At 38.5% G+C, this 9016-nt stretch overlaps 2 long non-coding RNA genes across 2 annotated transcripts; one reads left to right on the forward strand and one right to left on the reverse strand.

Annotated features, from left to right (window-relative positions):
* The first annotated feature begins 3586 nt into the window (after positions 1 to 3586).
* On the forward strand, positions 3587 to 6525 carry LOC147753822 (uncharacterized). Its single transcript, XR_015316024.1, has 3 exons — positions 3587 to 5589; positions 5820 to 5932; positions 6455 to 6525. It is a non-coding gene; the product is annotated as an uncharacterized LOC147753822 (long non-coding RNA).
* On the reverse strand, positions 6470 to 7708 carry LOC111273624 (uncharacterized). Its single transcript, XR_002687959.2, has 2 exons — positions 7078 to 7708; positions 6470 to 6637 (listed from the first exon to the last, which is right to left on the reverse strand). It is a non-coding gene; the product is annotated as an uncharacterized LOC111273624 (long non-coding RNA).
* Positions 7709 to 9016: the final 1308 nt, after the last annotated feature.

Consider the following 9016-nt stretch of genomic DNA (forward strand, 5'->3'; position numbering starts at 1 on the left):
AGTGAGCAACGGGGTCAAATAATGGCTTCAACAACGTTGACGAGAGAAAAGTGAAATTTACTAAGTAAGGATGAACGGTGAGGTGATCGTTTTATTCTCCGTGCCAGGTACGCGTTGGACAGGTCGTTGAGACTATACTGATATAATGTTTACTGAACTCTGCAGTAAATGGCGATGTTGAACGGGAACAGCAGCGGAAAAAAGATACAATAGGAAAAAAATGCTATGGAAACGCTACACACAGACAAAGCTACGCGGGAAACATGGCCGCGTACATATATACGCTCACTCAGAGATACAAACAGACAAGGATACAGCAGCTGACCCATGTTGAACACACAACTAAAAACAATATAAAAGAAACAAACGAATCGAGCCCTATGAGCTCAAGAAGTCATTGAACGCCGCTATTGTACATAAATAAAATACCAAGAATGAAGATTATATTGACGATGATAACAATAATGACAATAATAATTAATGATGATGACGATGAGGTACTCGGCAAAAAAATAGAAACATTTGTCGTTCTGCAAAAAAAAAAGCCAGTTTTCGATTTATCAGAAGACTGCCGTCTAATAACAATGGAGAAATAAAAAGTGCATCATTGTGAAAAAATTACTCTGCCGTTTGCTAATCTGACATATATGTGTATACGCAGACCTACATAGTATGCATAATTTAGGTCGATGCATATCAACGATAGTTTATTTATTATTTTTATCTGTTAATTTATGTAGACCTTGATCTTACCTTCCGGTTTCCCTATTGCGCGATAGATTATGTAATCTCGTTCAGTTTGTACCTCCTTGTAGGGCACTGCGGCTTCTTACGGTGCGCCCTAGATCGATATCTATAAACCGGGCTTTTTTTAAACTTCAAACGTAAATTTATGCCAAAAATGTATTCCATCTTGATATTAAGAACGTTTGCACGACAGCTACAACTTTTAGTTACTTTACGCTTGGGGAATATCGTGTTTGTGTCGAAAGCCAATTAATTGATTTGATAAAATTTTTTGAAAGCGCCGTAAATAAATTTGGCTCTCACTTCATTAGCTGAATCAGATTTTTTGGCTTAACGATGCGGGTCGTGGCGTGGGGGGGGGGGGGTCGTCAGGTCTACTTGAAATTGTATGAAATAGATTAAGGTATCGACTATTTTGTTTGCAACCCCCAACAATACGTAAATGTAACGTAAAAGCCTATAAAAATGTCTTTGAACTTATCGTTGAAAATGTGGCATTGAATATGCGAGTATATAATCAGCAGATGGTCAATCGTTCTTCGTCGACACGAGCCGTAATAACTTTGTCTGTGTAGTAAGTTTAGTTTTGCAATTAGATGGGATGGAGTATCAGTTCGTACGTATTTAATAGCCTGACTATAGTTCATTCTCACAATCTGACTTGCTTGATCTTGCAAGTTGCTTGATGTTGTAGCCTATTCGTCGTATGAACTGAGACACTTTCTCTTTTCCAAAACTATTTAGTAAAGAACTATGGTCAGTCAGTAAGTTTACATTTATTGTTGAGTTTTCGCCTACTTTCAGCTGCAGATGAACTTCCGCTAAATCTATCCTTGAGAAACGGCTTAATAGTCGAAAATGGTGATCGGGCAGGACATCGTTTAAGCGTGTTACATAATCGGCGCAAAGGTTTAAATCTCTTGATTATTTCTAAATGACAACGACAATCGGTGTTGTCCGTTTCAAATAAATGATGGGACACCACAGTCTAACAGTCTTCAAAGTTCATATTCAATACGTGGAAGGAATAAAAACTAGGTATAACGTAAGTCGTATAGCTATATTGGAGCGTTTTCCAAGCCTAGGACAGAAAGCTGTCGGATGCTTCCGCTGTAGATACTGAACGAATTATCATGCAGCCCATCAGCACTGCTGGCCAGTTTAACTACACTTGAATTGGGTACCGGGTTACGCCCTTGAAAAGACACATTCTCATTTAGGACATTTTTGATTCTTAAAATACGAAACGGTCTCAACGGTGTATTCTCTAGAGCCGGAGATTTGTCGAGAAGTATCGTAGGTCTTGCGCATTGGCTGCCTTATACCGTAATGCGGACTTCATTCCTAAATTTCGACCTAAATTTGCCCAGACGTTGTTATCTATAATAGTGCCCTGACGAATCTGTAAGTTACAGTCGTTAAAAAAACCTAGATAGATTCTTTGATTATCATTTGTCAACACTGCGACTTCAGTGTTATTTCTCTTACGTCGAGCTTTTCGGCTGACCCTGCTCGAGTATGGAAACTGAGATTCGAGACTCCATGTCCGTGTCTAGATTTTAGGCGTAATAAGTAAATGTTGTAAGCGAAAATGTTCAATGCTTAGTATTGCAATAGAGTATTGCACGTTTTGCAAACGTTTTTTTTTTATAGACGATTTGAGTAATTGGCACTACAGCCAGAACATGGAGATAGAGCGGTAAACACTTATATAGTTCATGTCTAGAAGTGCAAGCTCTAAAAGTTCTATAACGTGCACCGTTTTAGTTAATCTGGATCGGACTGACCTCATCGTTTCAGTGTGTAATTCTCTTGGGGTTGCGTTTGACCTATTCTCCGAAAATCCAAGCACACTTGTCTAGCATGCTCGTATTAAGGCTTATTTAGGCCGCATATAGAGATTAAACATTGGGCAATGTAGACGTTTCTGCAATCTCATAAAGTTGGTTGACCGTCCCCGTGTAAAAACATCTTTAAACTGTCGTTATTCTTTTGTGCCTACTATATAATTGTATGGACGACTTAAGAGGGATAAATTATGACCAAAAAGATTTTCGAGAGTAGCCCAAGTATTATTATAAAAGAAATCTGCAAACTTTGCGGTAGCACGTGTGAAAAGAAGCGGTTGAAGGCGGCAGCGTATTTTTAGCTGTATCTAACAACGAGTCACCCGTTTTGGCTTAATTGCGTTAAGCCCACGGCCCTAAAACATATTATAGGACTATTCGCTACCAGTAAGGAAGCCGCGTTTCCACGAATGTGCCAAAAAAAAAAAAGCGGAAATCGCAGTCTGCTAACAAATTGACCCCGCTTCCTTTCTAAATGGAACAATAACGGACAATATCTAAAAGGAACTGAATAGGACAAGGCGGCATGTCGTAGCTTGATATACTGCAAGCGAGCCTATATGGAGAGATTCTCTTTTTGACGAACGCGATGCAAAGCGCACAGAGATCGATATCACGCTGGCCGCGCTTCTTGCGCGCATTTTATCTACAAAAAGTCTATGCTGACAGTGGCTCTCGCGTTGACAGCTTCAAATTGAAGCCGTTTCAACATCTAAATTCAGTGGTTAATTTATTTAATCCTGGTCTCGTCTTAACGTCAAAATTTACCATATGTATAATCTATGTATAGCAAAAATACCGTTAGGATGCATTTGTATTGTGCATAGATATTGCAATTGGCTTAAATATATGTCTGCATATCCTTGTCAACGTTATCTTTGTTTATTCCCACTCTTTTTTGTGTTGAGCGTGCATTCCCGTTTTTCTAGAACAGAAATGGCCAAGAATATGATTTTATTATTAAAACTAAGAAATAATAAATAGCCATTCCTTGCTTTAAATTCGTTAGATTTCTCTCTTCGCGCATGTACGAAATCGATGAAGACTTATAGGTCGGTGAAGGTACTCCATAATTAAAAATACAGCAAGGGCTGGTAATTCCAACAGTTCCATGCCTTCTCGAGTCAAAAACGTTCGGTGCTTTTTTTGGCTAATTAGTTCATGTCGCTAAATATCTCCTAGTCTTGATTCTGTGGACTTCGGCTATTTGACGAATTTCTGCATTGAACCTGGTAACCTTCGTTTCACCTCAGTTGAACGCTAATTCATTGTTATGCAAACAGAACAATGGACCAATACTTCTTCTGAAGTATTTGTTCAATTATTTCTCCGCCTTATCAAACAACTTTGAGGGTGCTTTATATTTCCACTTAGATGATCCAGGAAAACAAACATTCGTTACGAGTAATCTGTCTTTACTTTTACGATGCCTAAGGTATCAGTTGACCTTGTTTTTTCCGTGACGCTTAGCTAGTTTTCCGGCTTTTCAAACATATGGAAACCTCATACGTATTTCCGATAATTTCAAGTGACAGTAGAAAAGATACTGTCTAATTATTTGGATTAGTAACCGTAACTAGCTTGGCTAAGACGAGTTAGTCCGTCTCAAATAAGCTATCCTCAATCTTTACGATTTCAAAAATTGATTCAGAATGAAAAGTATTCATTATCTTCAAACTACTAACTTAGGATATAAAAATAACTTTTTATGTGAATAAAGACAAGCTGTGCCGAACTAAGATATTGTAGAGGTCACAGAACAGTACCTCCAACCTAAAATTTGCCTTGCAATATTTTCCTCAAATTTCATTTTTACAGTTATAGTTTTAAACACAGAAAGCATAAAAACAAATTAAATAAAATGCGTGTGATAAATAAAGGAATAAACAAAACCCAACGCCAGGCAGAACAGACTGGCTCATATGACCTACGATGTTTCGTAAAATTTAAATGGCTATGTCCATGTAACAGCTGACAGTAGTAGAAATCAGCTCATCTAAAAACGTATATTCTCACGCGCTAGCTGACCTGCTGCTGAAAGCTCTGGGCCAGCATAATCCAGCATCACAGGAGGTACTGGGCTGGTACTAATGTTACTAAGAAAAGACAGAGTTAGAAGAGTTTAAAAACACAAAAAAAAGCCATTTAAAATACAGAAGAATAACAACTATTTATGATATACTGTAATATCTAGTAAAACAACATCAATGCCGGAAGGGCCTAGATGTACTCAAACTGAATAGGTAAAGATCATTGTACCGATAGCTGTGAAGCATTTTAGGCCGAAGGTTGGCCGAATATGGGAGTACTATATAAAATACTAACGATGTAGAAAACCTGAAACTGTATTTAGTTGCACCACATAAACAGAAAACGAAAAGTTCCTTTTTTTTTTTTTTTTTTTCGTAAATTCGTGCAGTGGTCACTTCAGCTTGTCGTCTGGCGTCTCGAGATGTTATACGAGAGGCCAATATTTCTTCTGATAATTATTCGAACTACGACGTTAATATCTATAGCGTTGTACGTATTACCGTCATGCTTCAGGTTTCATGAGCAGGTTTTCTGAAGTATTTTAACTCACTCTATTGCAGCTATAGCCACACAATGCTTCACACGTTTCTATATATACATATATATATTTGTTTGGCCCAAATAAATTACGGAACAGAAGCTTGGCTTTCCATCTTTCGAATAACCCTTCGAACAATGGAGCTTAACGCCCCATGTTAAGTACTACATTACTTTAATACCTACGCTTGAGATATGTATACATCCAGAAGAAATTTCGATGCTACTCTCTTTGTTGGCGATTTGTGCTCACCTTAACTTTTACAGCGACCCAGCATCAGAATGCCTAAGTATTTTCACAGTACTCTTTTAGTCTTTTTTATTAGACGCTCGTACGCCTATTTGTGTCAAATGATAGGACAAACGTTTAACATTGAATGGGACCCCCTAGAAAAACTTCAAGTCGCCAAATCCAGATGTTGTCAAGGTAAAGAAAGAGTAGAGTTCCAGTTTTGAGTAGTTGTACCGCTTAGCTAGGTAAACAACTCGTGTGCAGTCCGATAAGCTGTGCTGGACAAATACACAAAACAAGTTTAAAAAGAGCACTGCTTGTTTTTGGGGCCACCAAAGCACAGGCACGGTGTGTATCCCACGTAATGGCAAAAGTATTTCACGTAAATTGAATATAGTTTTTTTTTTAATAACGTGTTTAATTAGTTTGTAGCTGAAGTCGGAACAGCATCGAAGAGCACCTTGGCTAAATTTCAATCATTCATTCAGTTCATCAGTTCCTTAGCCGTGGGAAAATCATTATCAGGGCTACTTCTAAGGTATGTATATACATAGTGTTATACCCCTAGCTCCATTTCTATAGGTGACTGAGGACATGTTTACTTCTTTGTCAAATGCTTTTCCTCTCTCGCCATACTACAAATGCATACCTAAAGATCGGTGCCATTCAGGTCAAACAGTTTTTTGTATATGCGCAGAGCAGATCTGTGAATATATATATATATATATATATATATACATATATATATAAGAGAAAATCCTAGAATTGCGTCCTGCTAAGATTCGCAAATAGCTTTTTTCCACAATCATGGACCTTGGTTGATTCGGAAGTGAAGTGGACCATTGAAGTTCACTGATAGAATAATATGATATTGCTAAAGTGTATTGTATGGAGCGATAGCCGTAAGGGTTTCACTTAAAAGAACACCTGTGCCACTTACTCTTCATAGTTGCAATCTATTCCGGCTGTCAAAGCTTTTATCGGTTGTTGACGGATGGTGGCATCTACGAATGTTAGCCACGCATACATATACTATTATAAAGAGTCTCGTTGTTTACAGAAAATCCGCACCCAATCGATCTTCAACCGCAGCGATCACTCCGGTCCACCGCAGAGACTATTTGTTTATTAGATACAAGTTTGATATGACATGAAGATCTCCGACGGGACAGTCTTAGCCTGTTCTTTTCGTAAATAGCCCAAACTATGTTGTTTCTCCATCGATCACGGTTCCTTTTCACCACTTGAAAAAGGTATAATTTGACGTCACGTTACATACGTTGTTTCAATGACGAAATATTGAGCCTTAGAACTTTTACGGACAACAGAGCGTCTTTTATTACAATTCATATATTTAGAAGATTTGCCCGTCCATTTTTGATTTATTGCAATGTGCCCCGCAAGCACGTGAGGTATAAAAAGAGGCAAAATGACGGAGCCATTAATTTTATTGCATTTGGCAAACAAATAGTGTCCCTAGGTAAGCAGGCGATACAGCATATGCCATTATAGGACTAAAGTAGCATGATGCTAACATTATACTCACCTGTACTAGTTTCAAAAAAGGAAAGGAGAACTTTCTCTGAGAATTGGAAGTTTGTACTCTCGGCAAACTTGTAGGGTAAAAAGTTGTTCGAAAACTAAGTATAGCTAATTACGAGAACGAATCGCAATGTGACTTACCCCTAATGATTACGGTTATTCCAATTCGTAATTAACAATTTCGTCACCGCAAAACGTCAAAGAGATCGCTGACATTGGACTTTTTAAACGACTTCATTTATATAAGATTCTCATATAACTGGCTTTACAAGTCCGTTAGGCCGCAAGTCCTCTTTTTATGACGTGTCACATGTTAACAATAAGTTAAAACTTATCGGCACATCTCTGCCTAACAGAACAAAGGCTGTGGCGTTACCTCTGCAGCTTAAACTTGCCATCCATACTTCTTCTGCCTTCTTACCTGCCTCCGTCGCCAATATTTTGTCGTCCTTCTCTAGCATAGTATCTGATAGCATATGTGACTACATGAAGTGTCATGCTGTAGGTGTGGTCCTTGTTAGCGGTTGTCGTTACCTCATAGTGCCTTTTTATCGTTACAGAAAGTTTACAAAGCTATTCAGCGTAAGGATGGAGCCACACTGGTTTTTATGATTAGTTCGTGAAAGATAATCAGACAATAATAATTTTATACGATACGGATATGCGGATGTTACTTGTAAATATCTACATTTTAATAAATAACAAACTGGCCCGTCTTGATGTTTCCTTTCAGTATCGTTTAGCAGTGTTAATTCTCTTTGTTACTTTGATAAAGAAGCCTTATTTGTGCCTAAGTTTCTCGTAGCACATGCGAAAATTACCTGCAAAAAACAAAAATAGAAAAATCAAAACTCCCCAGCTTTCGCAATTTCCTATTTCACCTGTTATAGCTTGGTACATAATACTACCAGGGGTAAAGTCACAGTAGATGGTGAACATCTTCTGAATAGGATTTAACCAGGATTGTTAGTAATTTTTGGCAACAATGGTCTTTTTCTGATGTCAGCAAACCCTTGACACAGATGATTTTGACCAAATGACCGGACTATAGACGCTGCACGCCCCACTTCCAGGCGGTTACAATGGTAACTATCTGCGACATTCGTCCTTTCTTTTTCTTGTTAGCAGTTGCACAGGCTTTGCTCTGGTCCAGTTGTTGTACAATAGAAATGGTCGAAATTCATAAAAAAACACACGCTTTTGTTTCGAAGCCTTTTGTCCGACACAACAGAAATGCGAGGAAAATACGCTTCGGAGCCACAGTTTCCGCCGTCGCCACTACGAAGCAACCGACGACAAACAACGAAATCGTTAATAGTAAGTACAAACAATGGAAACACGCATCTATAAACATAATTGCTTCACCCAACTGGCAGCGGAACTGCTAAGCGGAAACGTAATCCCTTTCAAAATGTCTGATAATGCCCTTTACTTTGCTAGCTATTTACTATAAACTGGACATAACCAAAGAAAATGGCTTGCTGCCTTTGGAGGAGACTCGACGATCAAATAATCGAGAACTTCGACTTCATCTCTTAATAGCGGAGCGTACTTAATGGATGTATCGGAGCATCCCGCTACCGTCGATTTATAGAAGAACCTATAGTCAAATTATCATTTATTCGAGATTCCTTTTTGCGCGGGTTCAGTACCGTCGATATAAATTGAGTTTTCCATTACCCATCCTCTTATCAAAATAACGACTTCTGTCCGATTCACAAATGGCAAAAGTTTATTTCAATAGATGATTAGATTTGTTGAAGCGACCTGTAATGCGCGCGCTGTTTTTATAGTCGACTGTTTTTTAGTGGTAGAGAAAACCGAATCAAAGAATGACAGCTCCTCACTCATTTTCAACATCTCACACAATACCGGGCAACACGCAGCTACAATAGCAGGTCTCTACTGTAAATTATTAGGGTTGACGAGAATCTGTGGCACAACGTCGATCTGAAGGTTAGAAAAGAGCGGGTAGCTCCTGGAGGTAGACCCAAAGTTACGCCAGATCTCCATACGAAAAAGGGTTATGAGACTGGAAGAGTTTCATACACTTGGATATGCTTAGGAACAAGAGAACAGT

This window comes from Varroa jacobsoni, unplaced genomic scaffold (assembly GCF_002532875.2).
Source record: "Varroa jacobsoni isolate VJ856 unplaced genomic scaffold, vjacob_1.0 scaffold_204, whole genome shotgun sequence".
NCBI classification, from domain to species: domain Eukaryota; kingdom Metazoa; phylum Arthropoda; class Arachnida; order Mesostigmata; family Varroidae; genus Varroa; species Varroa jacobsoni.